The sequence below is a fragment of the Grampus griseus genome, assembly GCF_964374135.1.
Source record: "Grampus griseus genome assembly, chromosome: 3".
Classification (NCBI taxonomy): Eukaryota; Metazoa; Chordata; class Mammalia; order Artiodactyla; family Delphinidae; genus Grampus; species Grampus griseus.
Genome location: NC_139019.1, coordinates 35601271 through 35617181, shown reverse-complemented (window position 1 = coordinate 35617181; position 15911 = coordinate 35601271). Strand labels below are relative to the sequence as shown.

The window sequence follows — 15911 nt, the reverse complement described above, 5'->3', positions numbered from 1 at the left end:
TTGGGGACTGGCAACACATGCTTCTAGCTGAAGCCGAAAACCTGGACTCCTCTTTTTATCTTATATCTCATGTTCAATCTGTCAGCAGATCTCACTGGCTCTATTTTCAAAATATATCCAGAACACAATCCCTTTATCCCATTATTACCCAAACCACAGTCATCCCAGTATTACCATTGAGTCCAAGCCACCAACAGCTTTTGACTGGATTATAGTTACAGTCTCTGCAGCTGGTCTCAGAGCTTCTGTTTTATCTGGCACCCACCAGCCAGGTAAGATAGAAGCTCTGAGACCAGCTCAGACATCGTCTGTTTCAAACAGAGCATCCAGGAAGATCCTTCTAAAAGACGTCAGATCATGTCACTTCTCTACTCAAAACCCTTGGATGGCTTCCCTTCTCACTCAGAGTAAAAGCTAAGACCCTTAAAATGGCCTTCAAGGCTCAGCCCAATGTGATCCCCTTCTTCTTTGATGTCATCTCTTCCAATCTCCACCTCACTCACTCCACCCAGCCGCACTGGTCTTCTCACTCTTACTGGAGGGCACCAGGCCTACTCTTCTGCAAATTCCTACTGATCCCTTAAGGATCATTTTAGGTGTTACCTCCTTCAGGTAGCTTGTGTACCTACACACCTAAACCAGGTGGAGTTCTCTTTTGTACTTCCAACATCTGTGGCTAGCACTGTGACTTTCTCCACCTCTTTGTACTATTATGACTTCTATGTTGACTGTCTCTCTCATAAATCAGATTGTAAGCTCCTTCAGGGTAGTGATCATATTTGACTTATACGGACTATATTCATAAGAGCTACAGTAATTGAGACAGTGTGTAAGGATAGACCAAAAAATCAAAAGAGAGTCCAGGAATTGACCCATATATACGGTCAATTGATTTTCCACCAAGGCGCCAAGCCAATTCAGTGGGGAAAGGCAAGTCTTTTTTAACAAATGGTGTTGGATCTACTGGATGTCTGTGTAAATAAAAGTTGAACCTTGACCTTTATCCCACACCAGGCACAAAAATTAATCCGAGATATGTCACTGACTTAAACATAAAACCTAACACCATAAAGCTTCTAGAAGTATATCTCCAGGACTTTGAAGTAGGGCAAGTTTTTTGGACTGGATACAAAAAACACAAACAGTAAGAGGGAAAAAAAATTTGATAAGTTTGACTTTATCAGCATTTAAAATTTACAGGTATCAAAAGATACCATTAAGAAAACCAGCAGACAGATCAAAGACTAGATTATATATCCAGGACTCTAAACAGTATTTGGCACACAATAAGAGCTCAATTAAATATTTGTTGAGCAAATGTATAAAAGATCTGGCTCTTTTCCACCAGAATACATGGATATTCTAGCGGGTACAGCCAGCCGAGGTGTCAATATCCTACGACTATTGAGTGGGCAGTGCTAGTTAGAGGGGAAATCTATCTTATAGGAGGAAGAAAAGTTATCAAGATTCACTAGTAGAACTGAAACGTGTAGTCAGCAAATTTAGGAGAATGTGTACAGGGCACCAGGACCTGTAGAAAATCAGACAAAATAAGGTGTGAATAACAGTAGAACACTCACATACGGAAATTAGCTAAAAACAGAGGAAGAATTTCACCAAATGGAGCAGAAGGCATATGCCTCATTCTTCGTTGCCTAGGTAATGCTAATGATTTTATAATGAGAAACACAGATGCTGTAACTAGCAAAAAAGCTGAAGCTACAAGTGATCTACCGTAGATCTCAAGAGGATTGAGAGTTCTATCACAGGCAAACGGTGAGGTCAGGAAGGGAAAATTTTGAGTTAGTTCAAAAAGGGCAAAATTGATCCTGCACACTTGAGACTGCTTCTGGACATGGCATAGACCTAGGCTGACTGTACATTCTGGTTTGCCTAATACTGTCCATGCGTTTCCCAATGTGATTAATATTACCTCCTTTCTGTATTCTCAAAAGTGTCATTGGGGCTTCCCTGGTGGCGCAGTGGTTGAGAGTCCGCCTGCCGATGCAGGGGACACGGGTTTGTGCCCCGGTCCGGGAAGATCCCACATGCCGCGGAGCGGCTGGGCCCGTGAGCCATGGCCGCTGAGTCTGCGCGTCCAGAGCCTGCGCTCCGCAATGGGAGAGGCCACAACAGCGAGAGGCCCGCGTACCGCAAAAAAAAAAAAAAAAAAAAAAAAGTGTCATTGTTTGGATGATATATAATGTGATCATTTTACTTAAATGTGTTATTTCTTCCTCTTACTTTGGATAGTTAATGAGGATAAATAATTGTGTAGCTGCATATCCACTGTTATTTGTTTTACCTGATAGCATCCCTCCCTAGAAGGCACCTCAGGCCAAGTAAGAGCGAGCGCTCACTTTCCTGACGACCAGTGTAAGACTGTGTTGACAAATGTATAACCTGATGTTTAGACTGCTTCCCTGCTCCTTGCTGTAACCAGGTGAGTTCGGCAGTAGAAGTCTTCAGTGTAATTATTTTGAATTAACATAGCTCTAGTCTACTCCTAAAACCACTAATTATATCAATACTTTCTTTTAAAGACATGGAAACCAAGGCATGAAATGATCCGGTTAAATGACTTGTCTGGGATCATTCAGGGTGAAAAATCTAGATAAGACTCCTATTTATGATAAATGTATTTTCAGCTCACCATCACCACCATCATTCATTCATTTAGCAAACATTTATTAAACACGTATTATGTGCCCAAACCCCCCTCTCCACATGATGAGTTTACTAAGGCTCCAACGACCTGGACACTCACTGTGCGTGCCTGGCTTAAAATAGGCGATCTGCTGCTGAGATAAGCACATTGGGTACCGATGTTCGGTGTTTAAAGTGTGTTCTATGTTTCAACTGAGAAAATTGACCGGAAGGGACCCTGCAGTTCTACAGTAAGACAAATCTTAATTGTACAAGTGAACTTTAAGGGTCCAAGCAATGCAAGTGGGTTGTGGAACACTTATGGGGAATACGGGAGTAGGGGGGAAGGGGCGGTTCTTGCATTCAGCGATGGAAATAAACATCCAACCTTTCTACTGTATCTTTCTAATCTAAAGATTTTTTTTTAAACCTTAAAAAAGAATCTTTCATGACGCTGCTCTTTTACATGATACAACCAGCTAGGAACAGCCATTAATTAGTGTTTTGAATGGCTCATACATTTACATTAGAAACATCACCTTTGGTGTCTTTGATTCCTGAGCCCATTGATCTGCCATGGCTTTGAAATTTCAGGCAGGAATTCATTCAGATCAACCTAATTTGAAAGAAAAGCAACTGCTTTCCTGCCCTCTGAATTATCCATCCAGGGGGCTCCTCTCTGTTCTGGTAACCTCTGGAGTAAAGCTCGTTTTTCAGAGGTAGAAAACAGCTCTTTACCACAGTAACCACATAACAAAATGAAATAAATATATATAAGAAGAGAGTTGTTGCTTCTCATTCGCTCAAGCTGTAAAATAAATAAATACATATATACATAATTGGCTGCTACTAAGGAGAAGCCTAGATAGATATGTAGTATGGAAAATGGGAAGTCTAAACTTTTATTGAAATTTATTGATAATCTCAACTATTCTAGTCTTTGTTTGATAACAATTATTACATCAATAATAATAGTTAGCTCTTACATAATATAATACATACGATGGGGTGGGCACTATTCTAGGTGCTTTATGTGTATTAACCATTTAATCCTTACATGAATTCTCGGTTTTACAGAAAGGGAGGTCAGGCGACTCCACCCATCCAGGATTCAAGCCCAGGCAGGGAGGCTCCAGTCTCGGGGCTCATCTTCACCACCACAGCGGGCTATATAGTTATTTCCAGAATGTTTTTACAATACAGTAATTTTTTATGTCTAGGACTTAATATTTGGCATAAGGAAAGCTGAGCACTTTGTTCTATGCAAGCTTTCAATAAATGTTGTGGGTGAATGAATGAGTATACAAATGTAGGAGATCACAGGTTTTCTCTCAGTTGCCTCCGCCAATCACTAATAATTTTCTTCTTCCCCTTCTCACTGCCCACCCTCCACCCTACCAGCTTGGTTAATGATAAATTTATTCTGTCTTCCCTCTGCTCAGTCTTAACCAATAGGCTTGCACTTCTTATCCTTCAGTAATTGGACATCCTGCTTAGGACCCACAAAGGGAGCAGGTGGTCCAGGCAGTCCAGTGGGGATGTGGGACACAAGGTGAGACCCCAGGAGAAGCACCAGTTTAGAGACAGAGGCACTGAGAAGAGACAGAGATTGTATTCATTTGGGGAACACAGGGACTTCTTCTTTATTTAAAAAAAATATATTTTATTTATTTGGCTGCGCCAGGTCTTAGGTGCGGCAGGCGGGATCTTAGTTGCGGCAAACGGGATCTAGTTCCCTGACCAGGGATCGAACCTGGGCCCCCTGCATTTGAAGCACAGAGTCTTAACCACTGGACCACCAGGGAAGTCCCAACACAGGGACTTCTAAGACTGAAACTCTCTTGCCTCATCCTCCAAGATCTGCACCAGCCATAGGATGCATCATTCATTCATTCAACATTTATTGAGCATCTGCTATGTGCCAACACCGTGTTAAGCCTCAGACACATATGGCACTGAATAAGAAAGACACTCTCACTTCTTCTCATTATGATTATTACCTCTCCCCCAATACACACAAGTCACGCAAACTTATTCTCTTAATTTTAATCTCTTCATTACTCATCTCTACATCTTATTGGGACTGTCTCTCTCTGGGACTTCATTGATTGTCTGTATGGAGATCATTATTCATTCATTTATATATTAAATGAGCATCTACTATGTGACAAACACTGTTCTAGGTGCAGGGGATATGATAATGAAACAAAGTAGAGAGGATTTCTTCACTCAAGGGGTTTGTAATAATCCTCAAGTCTATCTACACTTGCTATCCTTTCTTCTCTCAGCTTCTTTAAAAGACATTAAATCATAGAAATGAATAATTATAACAATATGCTGTTTTATTTTTAGTATATAAAGATACAATAGTTATAACAATAATAGTACAACAAAGAGGAGGAGGGAATGGAGCTATAAAGGAGTAAAGTTTCTTGATTTCACTAAAATTGAGTTAGTATAAATTTAAACTAGGTTCTGGGAGTTCCCTGGTGGTCTAGTGTTAAGATTTGTGTCGAGAATCTATAAATAAAATAACTCAATTAAAAATAAAAAGATAACACAAAAAATAACTCAAATAAAAAGACAAATAACCCAATTAAAAATGGGCAAAGGGGATTTCCCTGGTGGCGCAGTGGTTAGGAATCCGCTTGCCAATGCAGGGGACACGGGTTCGAGCCCTGGTCCGGGAAGATCCCACATCCGCGGAGCAACTAAGCCCGTGCGCCACAACTACAGAGCCTGCGCTCTAGAGCCTGTGAGCCACAACTACTGAGCCTGCATGCCACAACTACTGAAGCCCGTGCGCCTAGAGCCCGTGCTCCACAAGAGAAGCCAGCGAGATGAGAAGCCCGCACACTGCAACGAAGAGTAGCCCCTGCTTGCCACAACTAGAGAAAGCCTGGGTGAAGCAACGAAGTCACAACGCAGCCAAAAGTAAATAAATAAATTTATTAATAAATAAATAAATAATAAAAATGGGCAAAGGATCTAAATAGACATTTCTCCAAAGAAGATATACAGATGGCCACTAAAAACATATAAAGATGCTCAACATCATGAGCCATCAGGGAATGCAAAACCACAATGAGATACCACTTCACATCCACTAGGATGGCTAGAATAAAAAAGACAGGTAATAGCAAGTGTTAGAGAGGATGTGGAGGAACTGGAAACTTCATACACTGCTGGTGGGAATGTGAAATGGTGCAGCGCCTTGAAAAACAATCTGTCAGTTTTTAAAACAGTTGAATATAGTTATCTCATAAACTAGCAATTCCTCTCCTAGGTATATACCTTAGAGAAATGAAAACATGTCCACACAAAAACTTATATACAAATGTTCATAGCAGCATAATTCATAATAGCTAAAAAGTAGAAACAACCCAAATATCCATCAACTGATGAATGGATAAGTAAAATAGCTCCATTCCCTCCTCCTCTTTGTTGTACTATTATTGTTACAACTATTGTATCTTTATATGTTAAAAATAAAACAACATATTGTTATAATTATTCATTTATATGATTTTTATTTTATTTATTTATTTAATTTATTTTTATTCATCAATAAAAAGAAATGAAGTACTGACATATGTACAGCAAGGACAAACCTTGAAAACATTCTGGTAGGTGAAAGAAGCAGTCATAAAGGACCGTATATTGTATGATCCCATTTACATGAAGTGTTCAGAATAGGCAAATCTATAGCAACAGAAAGTAGATTAGTGGTTGGCTAGGGCTTAGAGGGAGGAGCTGGGGACACTGGCTAAGCAGAGCAACATTTCTTTTTAGGGGTAATGAAAATATTCTAAAACTGATTGTGGTGATGTAAATATGCACAGCTCTGTGAATATACTGAAAGTCATTGAACTGTATACTTTAAATGAGTCAATTGTATGGTATTTGAATTGCATCTTAATAAAGCTGTTAAAATACATTTGAAACAATTAAGGGAATTAAAATGTTACACTAGAAAATACTCACTTAATGCAAACTACCCAGCCAGCTGCCTTCAAATCTTTTACCTACTACCTTGACCATATTTTTGGATTAAATACAACCTTCTGATTCCAGACCATTCATGTTCCCTTTCTGCCATTCACATTTCTGCGCACATCTTCCATCCCAGCTCACTTTCTGTTTTTTGGCTGCGCCGCATGGCATGTGGGACCTTAGTTCCCGGACCTGGGATTGAACCTGCACCCCCTGCAGTGGAAGAGTGCAGAGTCTTAACTACTGGACCACCAGGGAAGTCCCTCCAGCTTGCATTCTTAACAGCTATCTCCCCTTTCAGACTTTTATTTAGATTTTGCCTGCTGTTCTTTGCCTACACTGTTCAAAATGGCTAGAACAAAGAATTACAGAATGTTAGAAACGGAGGACACTTCAGTGGTCCTTCCCTCCCAGCCCTTCACTTTAGGGCTTAGGAGACAAGGGCCAGAGAGATTACATGACTTGTCCCTAGTTCCCAAAATACTTCGTCTTTGGCCCACCTCTTCCCAAAAGCCTTGATTCATTAAGTCTCGATCCCTTATCTTTCTACCCAACCTCTGACACCATTCTTTATTGTACTACTGAACTGTACCAAATGCATTGATCTCAAGATGTCATTCACATTCAAACACAAATTTTGCATCCCAGAGGGAAAAAAGCAGCGCTTTTATCTCCATGGCTACTATATCTGCCGTCTCAGCTGCTGTAGCTTTTTCTTCTTCTGTTGTCATGAACAATTTAAAATTCATAAGAGTATGGACACCAAGGGGGGAAAGCGGGGGGTGGGGGGGGTGGGGGATGAACTGGGAGATTGGGATTGACATGTATACACTAATATGTATAAAATAGATAACTAATAAGAACCTGCTGTATAAAAAAAATAAAATAAACTTTCAATAAAATAAAAGAAAATTCATAGGAGGCTGGCCTCAAACCAGCCAGGAGCAAACACAGGGAAAACCCCCCACCCGGTTTCCATAAAGGACGTTCCCTCAACTTACTTCACAGAAAACCATTCCTGAGGTCTTCAGTAAAGAGCAATCTAGCCCACAGAAAATACAGCATCTCCACATTTTTAAATGCTCTCGGGAAAGAAAATGGTAATAAAGGGTATTTACATGTCTTTATAGGTCGATACCAGTAGGTATACCAGGATCAAAGATTAGTTGTTTTTTTAAATCAACTAAATATTCATCTTGATGAGAAATAGAACATCCTCTAGGGAGGCAGGAAATTCATAAATCATGTAGGTATAAGCAGTCATTCTGGATTTTACATGAAGAGAAAATACATTAAATACATTAATGTATTTTATGTATACATATGTATGTATGTATAATGTATAAATACATTATAAATACATTAATAACTGGCCTTCCGTGTGAAGGGAGTAACATAGTAAATAATAATGTAAATCCATTAAAGAACATGAGCCGTGAAGTCAAAGATCACGCAGGCCTACCTGGCTTGGAAAAGCAAAATGCACTGCTCTCTAAAAGGAGAGGAAGGGCCCTTCTGTCTGGCTGCGCCTTTGCTGCTCCAGGAACTGCTGAGCACAGGCATCTGCACAGAGGACCTTGGCGACTGAAGAAGAGAAAGGCAAATGTAATTAGAGACGCTTTCTTCCCCAGAGCGGGAACAATCTGGGGCTGGTTGAAGAAGAAGTGATTACACAGTGTTGGCGAGGCAGTTTAAGGGGCACCCACCAGGGAGCCAGGAGGCTTCTGGAGCCAGTTCTGAGAATTACATACTGTTCCATGGTGCTTGCTAATTGACCCGGTATTTCAGGCTGAAAATATTTCCCCAAGGAGGTGAGTGACAGTAGATAACAAGGATCTCATCTCATGGGGCAGCCCACAGAGCATGAGCTTTAGAGACCAGGTATTATTATTATTTGAATGTATAAAACTGCAAAAAGATCACAGACTGAACACGGAAAGATTCTGAATTATGCATCAAGAAGATTTCTGCTGTGATTCTCAGCCCACACTCCCCCTCTCCTCCCTGCCCTGTATTACTTTAGTTTGAATTTTATGAATTATTTATCATTGTAAAGATAAGGGGTATGTACGGATCTATGAAATGGGCACATCTCTGAGAGCTTCATGATAACAGTCACTTCATTTAAGTGGCCATCTACGCACACATAGGGAAAGATATCTACAAAGTGCAGGAAAAGTTCTGGTTGCGCAGTACCCGACTGTTGCCAAGGAGGAGGGAAATGAAATAGGGGACGAGGTGGAGAATTCAAGAAGCTCTTTCACATTTCACCCTGTATACTTCAGCGTGTGCTTCTGTTGTTGTCGCTATTTGGACTATTTATGATTATGACAGCGATTTTCTTGGCTTAAGGACTAAAAGTATACGTTTACCTCCACCGATTTCTGGGGAACACGGCCTCTCTCTGGTGACTGTGTATGTAAAAGTAACTCACCTCTGATACAGTAAACTGGCCTACCCACGTGGCATGGTCTAGGCCAGCATTCCAAAGCTGAGATTTTCCAGAGTTGTGAGTTCAGAAGTAGGGTGACTTGGAAAGAAATGAAACCTGGCACTTTGTGTCAAGTGGTTGAAATGGTGACATAATTACCAACTGACTGTAGAATACACCCCCAGGCAGAAGGGGGTGCTCCAATCTTGGTGATGAAAACGATACATGGCACTATGGGGCCAGTATCTGACACCAGGCCTGGAGGAACACGAAGAGGGAGTTAAAGCCCTCATGGAGAATATTAGCTGGTGTGCACCCTGCACTTGTTTTTGTTTCTCTCAGAGTTAGGGCTTTGGGAATCCCGAAGAAAACAGTATAATGAGCTCTAGTCCCAGGATCATGGGGGGAATTCTCTTCCCAACTGAGTTATGGATATTTCAGAATATTCAGAAACAATCCCAGAGATATATTTAGCTGCTGCCTGGGGCCTTTTGTTCCCAGACAGATTTGGGGGCTGGCAGTGGCTGATGACATGATGCATGTCATCGGGATAAAGCTGTGTCTCCACGGGCTGCATCTTCTCCTTCTGTCACTGAGCCACAGTTCCAGAGCAAGTAAGGGGACCAGGTTACCTTTGCACAGAGGAGCCACCTACAAGGGGAGGATGAGAGATGGGTGAAAGGAACGGGGGCCCCTGCTGAGCCCTCCTATCCGAGCCAAGGTTGTGTCAGGAGTCTCATGACAGAGCTGTGCTGAAACGGTGGTTATGTCAGAGGCTGAATCTGGTCCTGAGGATTTTAAAGTCTGTGAGGGATTTATTGGGGGCCCTCGGATGAGGGCATTTTAAAATACCCGTTGGAGCCTGGACTAAGTGCAAAGGATGGAGGCACTCTGCAGAGGGAACAGATGCTGGAAGGGTGCCTGCCTGGGAGGGGCCACGGCCAAATGTCAGCCATGATGAGCAGTAGGAATCCAAAGGCAGGGCACGACCCTGCCACCCAAGTCAGAAGTCTCGGCGCCGTCCCTGGCTTCTCTCTTCCCCTCATCCATCACTCAGTCCTGTTGATTCTCCCACTTCAAACCACTCCAGTCTTTTTACCCATCATCCTGACCACCGCCTGTACTGGGCAGGCTGGATCCCACAAGACACAGTGATGCACATGCTTTAGGGCACCAGCAGACCAGGGCACCAAAGAGAAGAGGCAATAGAAGTCTTAAAATATTTTGATATTTGACATAATTTTTTCAATGCATCTAAACAACCATCATAAGAAACATCAGAACTTGGGTTCTATTATCCTTATTTTATGGTTAGCTCTGCTTAAATTTTGAATTGCATGTGGGGGATGAAGGTGATGGTCTTTAAAGGTGTCAATCCCACCCGGTACCTAGTTGGCTGAAACAGCCTTCTAGCGGGCTTTTCTACTTCCTGTCTTGCCCAGTCAACTTTATTCTCCAGGAGACCACCTGCAGGATCTTTCTAAAATGTAGCTATTACTTTCCCACTTAAAATCCTTCATTAAAATGACTGCAGGAGGCCACTCTCACCTTCTGAGATGGCCCGCACTCTGTCTGTGGAGTGTGTTTCTCTCTAAATAAATCCACTTCTTACCTATCACTTTGTGTCTCGCTGAATTCTTTCTCCGATGAGACATCAAGAACCTGAGCTTCATTAAGTCCTGAGACCAGAAATGTGAGCAGCTTGAGGGCACGTGGGCAGCACGTGGGCAGCACCCTGTGCCTGGACAGCCCGTACGGGGGCCCAGAACGGCGGCCTGAGCGTGCAGGTGTGCGGCCCGGCGCTGTCCCAGTAGTGGAAGTTCTCGCTCAACCCGCAGCAGCAGCTGGGGAGCCGCCCGAGTCCTCCCGCGCCGTCGGGCCCCACGATGAGCACGTTATTGATTCCGTTTCTCAAACTTTCCAAGAAACTATGTATCTCAGTACTCCATCAGGGTCTGAAGGTCGGAGGACCTCAGCTCCGGGCGGGCGGCCCCGGAGCGACGAGGGCAGGGAGTTTCTCCCTCCCTTCCTCCCCACCCCACCACCCGCCGCCCCTGCCAGCCCAGCGCCACCGCGGATGGATGGTGGGAGCCCCACGCCTGCGGGCGGCAGGACCGGGAGGGAAGGGGCAGCTGCCGCAGCACAGCAAGGGGAGCTTTCCAACCTCCACTTGGATCCACTGACATCACGTACGGTTTCCACGCCGGTCACGGTCAAGGTCCCGGTCTTGGCATTTTCCCTGCCCCGCCCTCCCGACTGTCTTCCTAGCGCAGACCCCCTTCCACGTGGCGTACCTGCTCTCTCTGGATACGAACTTTTCTATGGTGGGACACTGAACACAGAGAGTTATAAGAAAGGATGTACGGTCACAGTTCCTACGGTTTCTGTAGGTCACCCTCGTCTTGTAAATTCTCCACAAAGCAGATCACAGCTGTGAGGAGGAGGGGCTGAGCCCTTCGGGGCCAGAGGGAGGAAGTGGCCTCCTAGTGGCTCCTCCCCGGAGCCTTACAGAGGGGTAGGTGCTGCTGTGGCCGCCACACTGGGGGGCTAGCGCTGCCCTGAGGCCCAGACCCCGGCTTCTCGTTTTGGCTTCAGCTGGGAGTCACGTCATGCTTTGTGCTGGAATCCACTTTTTTTTTTTTTTTCGGTACGCGGGCCTCTCACTGTTGTGGCCTCTCCCGTTGCGGAGCACAGGCTCCGGACGCGCAGGCTCAGCGGCCATGGCTCACGGGCCCGGCCGCTCCGCGTTATGTGGGATCTTCCCGGACCGGGACACGAACCCGTGTCCCCTGCATCGGCAGGCGGACTCTCAACCACTGCGCCACCAGGGAAGCCCGGCCCCATAGTATTTTAAGCAGGAGAGTCACTCTTTCTTCTCGCCTTGCCCTTCTTCCCTGAAACATGTTATACAACCCTCAGGTGAGATGGGCTCTCCCTATACCTGGAGGAAAGGAGCAGCCTCATCTCTGAAGACAAAGGGTCATAAAGAAGAATCCTAACAAAGAGGCTTTGCTAAGTTTCTACATGTTGACTACACTCAACTCGTACTCCTTAGCCTATCATATTCCTCCACGACTGTCAAGTCTTCATCAAACCCAGTGTAAAACACTCAGGCCTGTTTCTTTGGGTCTTCATTTCTTTATGAAGGCTCCCATGTCACATAAGATGTATATTAAATAAATTTGTATCCTCTTCTTGTCAGTTTAATTTCCAGACCCAGCCAAACTTTTCATCCCTTATAACCCTATATTTGAGACATATCAAAACACCTGAGGTCTCATAAACATCCCAGGCTGCTTCATGCTTCTCTGCCTTTGTACATGACATGCCCTCTACATGGACTGTTTCCATGACCCATTCACCATCAAACCTCCGAAACTCCATCCGTCCGTGAAGTCTTCCTTGACTCTCTTACACCCACGGGGCTCTCAAGAGTATTTCATGCATCCCTCTGGGTACATCTGCCTCTCTGTGGTGTCACTGTTTGTGTGCACATCTCTGTCTACCTGTTTAGACAATGAAGGAACTGAGAGCAGAGATGTTCTATTCCTTTTCTATCTCTGAACAGTGCCTGGCACAACATAGGTACCCAATGCATGTCTACGGAGTAGAAGAATTAACCAATGAATTAAAACAGGTTTATTTTGTTGGTAAGCAGAAAAATCATTTTAAACTCTTGTTTTACAAGAGATTAATTTCATTCCTTTTCTTAATTTCAGTCACCTAATGGTTGAAATTCTACGTATTCAAATTAAGACTACATTCCATTCTCTTTCCTTTCCTTCTTTTCCCTTCCCTTCCTTTCCCTTCCCTTCTGTTCTCCTTCTGATACTCCTCGCAAGAATTTAGCTCCTCCTCTGGTTTTCCCCCATGAACTCCAACATTTTCCTTCAACATCTTCAAATCCTGTCTGGTGTTTGAGTTACGTGGGTACGTATTTGTCCTCCTGAGCGGAACGTGGGTTTCTATGGGGCAGGTCCTCAATCTTATTAATTTCAGGATTCTGGGCACCCAGTACCCAGGAGGAGTATATAAATGCTGGCTGAAATGACTTGAATCGGACAGATACTTTAAAAGGTAGTGTGGATCTTGGAAGATACAGGTATTTCTCTAACAGACATCCTTCTCTGGCTGAAAAAAACAAAAAACCCACCACAAACAACTGTTGTATGATGAAGAAGAAAAGGCAAAAATCTAAAAAAAGACAACCAAACAAAAACCAAAACTCTTCAAGTGCTGTCTCCTAAAACAAGGGCAGGTTTGTTACAAGTGCCCCTCACCCGAGCACCTCTGGCTGGAAAATTTCTGAAACCTTGTGAGTTTGAGGAGATGCCCTACTGCTTTTGAACGGCACTCTAAGGTTCCCAGTGAAGCACACCTCCAATGTGGGTAGACATTCCTAAGTAGGTTATTTGAGTTGGAGGCATCCAATGTTTACAGACCAACGCTTGCTCCAGCCCACAGACAATAAAAACAACCCAATTACGGTCTCCCTTTGGAAGGCTACTGAGGTTAAAATGATCACAGTACAAGTAAAGAAGGCTCTGTTTCCCTCTGTTTTTATTTTAAGGGTGTGACACGTTAGTAGCCTCCAGCAGATTTTGCTGTGTTTTAAAGCATGAGAAATAATCCCTGCTCTATTTTCAAGACCTTCTCTGCACTCCTCAGTTCCTCCAAAATGGTTCTGCAAATAGACACACCCATGCACTTGCCTTTGCCCTTCTCCCTACTCCTTGCCTTCTTTGTGTTTACACTTCCCCATGGGAGCCAAAACCAACACTAATTAGTGGTGAATTAAATCCTACCACTAGGACACTAGAGGATCAGTGTTTACCCAGGATTCCAAGGCATCCCTCGTCCCCTGTCCCAAGCTCAAAGACTCACAGTTAAATAGGCAGCCCTGAAAGGAATTCTGAGATCTGAATCTATTATGCAGTTTATTCCTAAAATTTTACCATCCCTATCGTAAAATATTCTTTCATGCCCAGGTAGCCTGACATACCCAACTTGCCCTGACTGGAGCACACTTGCTCCTTGTCTCACTCAGGCTTCAAGACCCTGCTGAAGTATCACCTTCTTGGTGTTAGACCAGACAGAGTTCGCTGTTCCACCCTAATCACTCCCACTGAAATTCATTTCTTGATATTCTCAGATCTTATCCTGATGTTCTGTCTTGCTATCTCATATCCGATAACCTATCAGCTCATATTCTAATTATGTTTGGCCTTTCTAGACTGACCTCAGCTGCTTGTTTACCTTGTATCCTTAATAGTCCCCAGCATCTAGTCCTAGGATATGGTAGGCGCCAGAAAAATATTTGTTTTAAAATAAAGAATTAAAACAATATACGAAAGGTGAAGTAACATAAATCTATAAACCACAAACGAATAGCACCTTTGGAAGGACGACTGCAAGCAGTCATGCTTTTAGCTGGTGTTAGCATAGTCTTACTAGCATTTTATTCAATATGACAGAGAAGGTATATTAAAAGCTACTTTTATAAGCAATTACTATATACCAGACACTGTGCTTTTATATTATTGATTAGTCATTATGACAAACCCCGTAAGACAGATATTAAAATTCTCATTGCACTGATGAAATAACTAAAGTGTATAGAGGCTGAGGAATTTGTCCAAACTCAGAGAGCAAGTGAGTGTCAGGGCAGCATGGACACCAGGCCCTCCTGACTCCACTGGCTGCCTCCATGTGGTTCACACTACAGCAGAACATAATGCTCAAAGGAACAAGCCGTTGCCCTGAGGTCCAAGCTTGGGCGTGAGTTACAGATAGCAGCAAGGGCAGACAGGGGAATCAGAAAGGAAGAGTCTTTAAAGTGCTTTGTTTCCTAATGAACCACTGGGCCTGATGAATATCAGTGACAGTAAATATACAAATGGAAGTATCTTTTATTCACAACTACGTAATAGACTTGCCTTCCCCATTGCAAGTACCCGACCTGACTTGATGAAACTCTAGATAACCCTATGCTATTGGATGACAACCTACACAGAGAAAGATCCAAATGGTTCACTATGATTATTATTATTGCTAAACAAGTTCAAATGTCTCAATGGAAGTTATAAATAAATAAGAATACACAGCAAAAAAAAAAAAAAGAATACACAGCAATACTTGCTGTATATGTATACACCAGAGAAGAAACAAGCTAGATCACAGCTCAGGCCATCTTGGAATAGAATACCTGTTGAAATTTAGCAGACTGCACAAAAAAGTGAAATTATAAGCCAATTTCGCTCCCTAACATAAATATAAAAAATGTAAAATATATAGTAGTAAATGAAATCTGGCAGTATATTTATAAAAGTATGACCAGCTAAAACTTCTCCCAAGAAGGTAAGCATGGCTTAACAATAGAAGATGTGTATATTTAATTTGACACGTGAATCAATTAAAGGAGAAAAATAAAAGAACAGCTCAGCAGGTGCAGAAAAAGCATTCGATAAAACTGTACACTCGAGCTATTTGCAAGGATTTGGTTCAAGATGGTGGAGTAGAATGACATGCACTCACTCCCTCTTGCAAGAGCACCAAAATCACAACTAACTGCCAAAAATCATTGACAGGCAGACACTGGAACTCACAAAAAAAGATACCCCACATCCAAAGACAAAGGAGAAGCCGCAATGAGATGTTAAGAGGGGCGCAATCACAATAAAGTCAAATCCTATAACTGCTGGGTAGGTGACTCACAAACTGGAGAACAATTATACCACAAAAGTCCACCCACTGGAGTGAAGGTTCTGAGCCCGCCAGGCTTCCAACCTGGGGGTCCGGCAATGGGAGGAGGAATTCCCAGAGAATCAGACTTTGAAGGCTA

At 43.1% G+C, this 15911-nt stretch overlaps 1 protein-coding gene across 1 annotated transcript in view; it reads right to left on the bottom strand.

The window, feature by feature from the left end:
* NIM1K (NIM1 serine/threonine protein kinase) overlaps positions 1–15911 on the bottom strand; it is a 69696-nt gene that overhangs the window by 36817 nt on the left and 16968 nt on the right. Inside the window, exon 2 of the mRNA XM_082651277.1 lies at positions 8102–8223. The gene's annotated coding sequence lies outside the window, so the exon portion shown is untranslated. The remainder of the gene's footprint in view (positions 1–8101; positions 8224–15911) is intronic.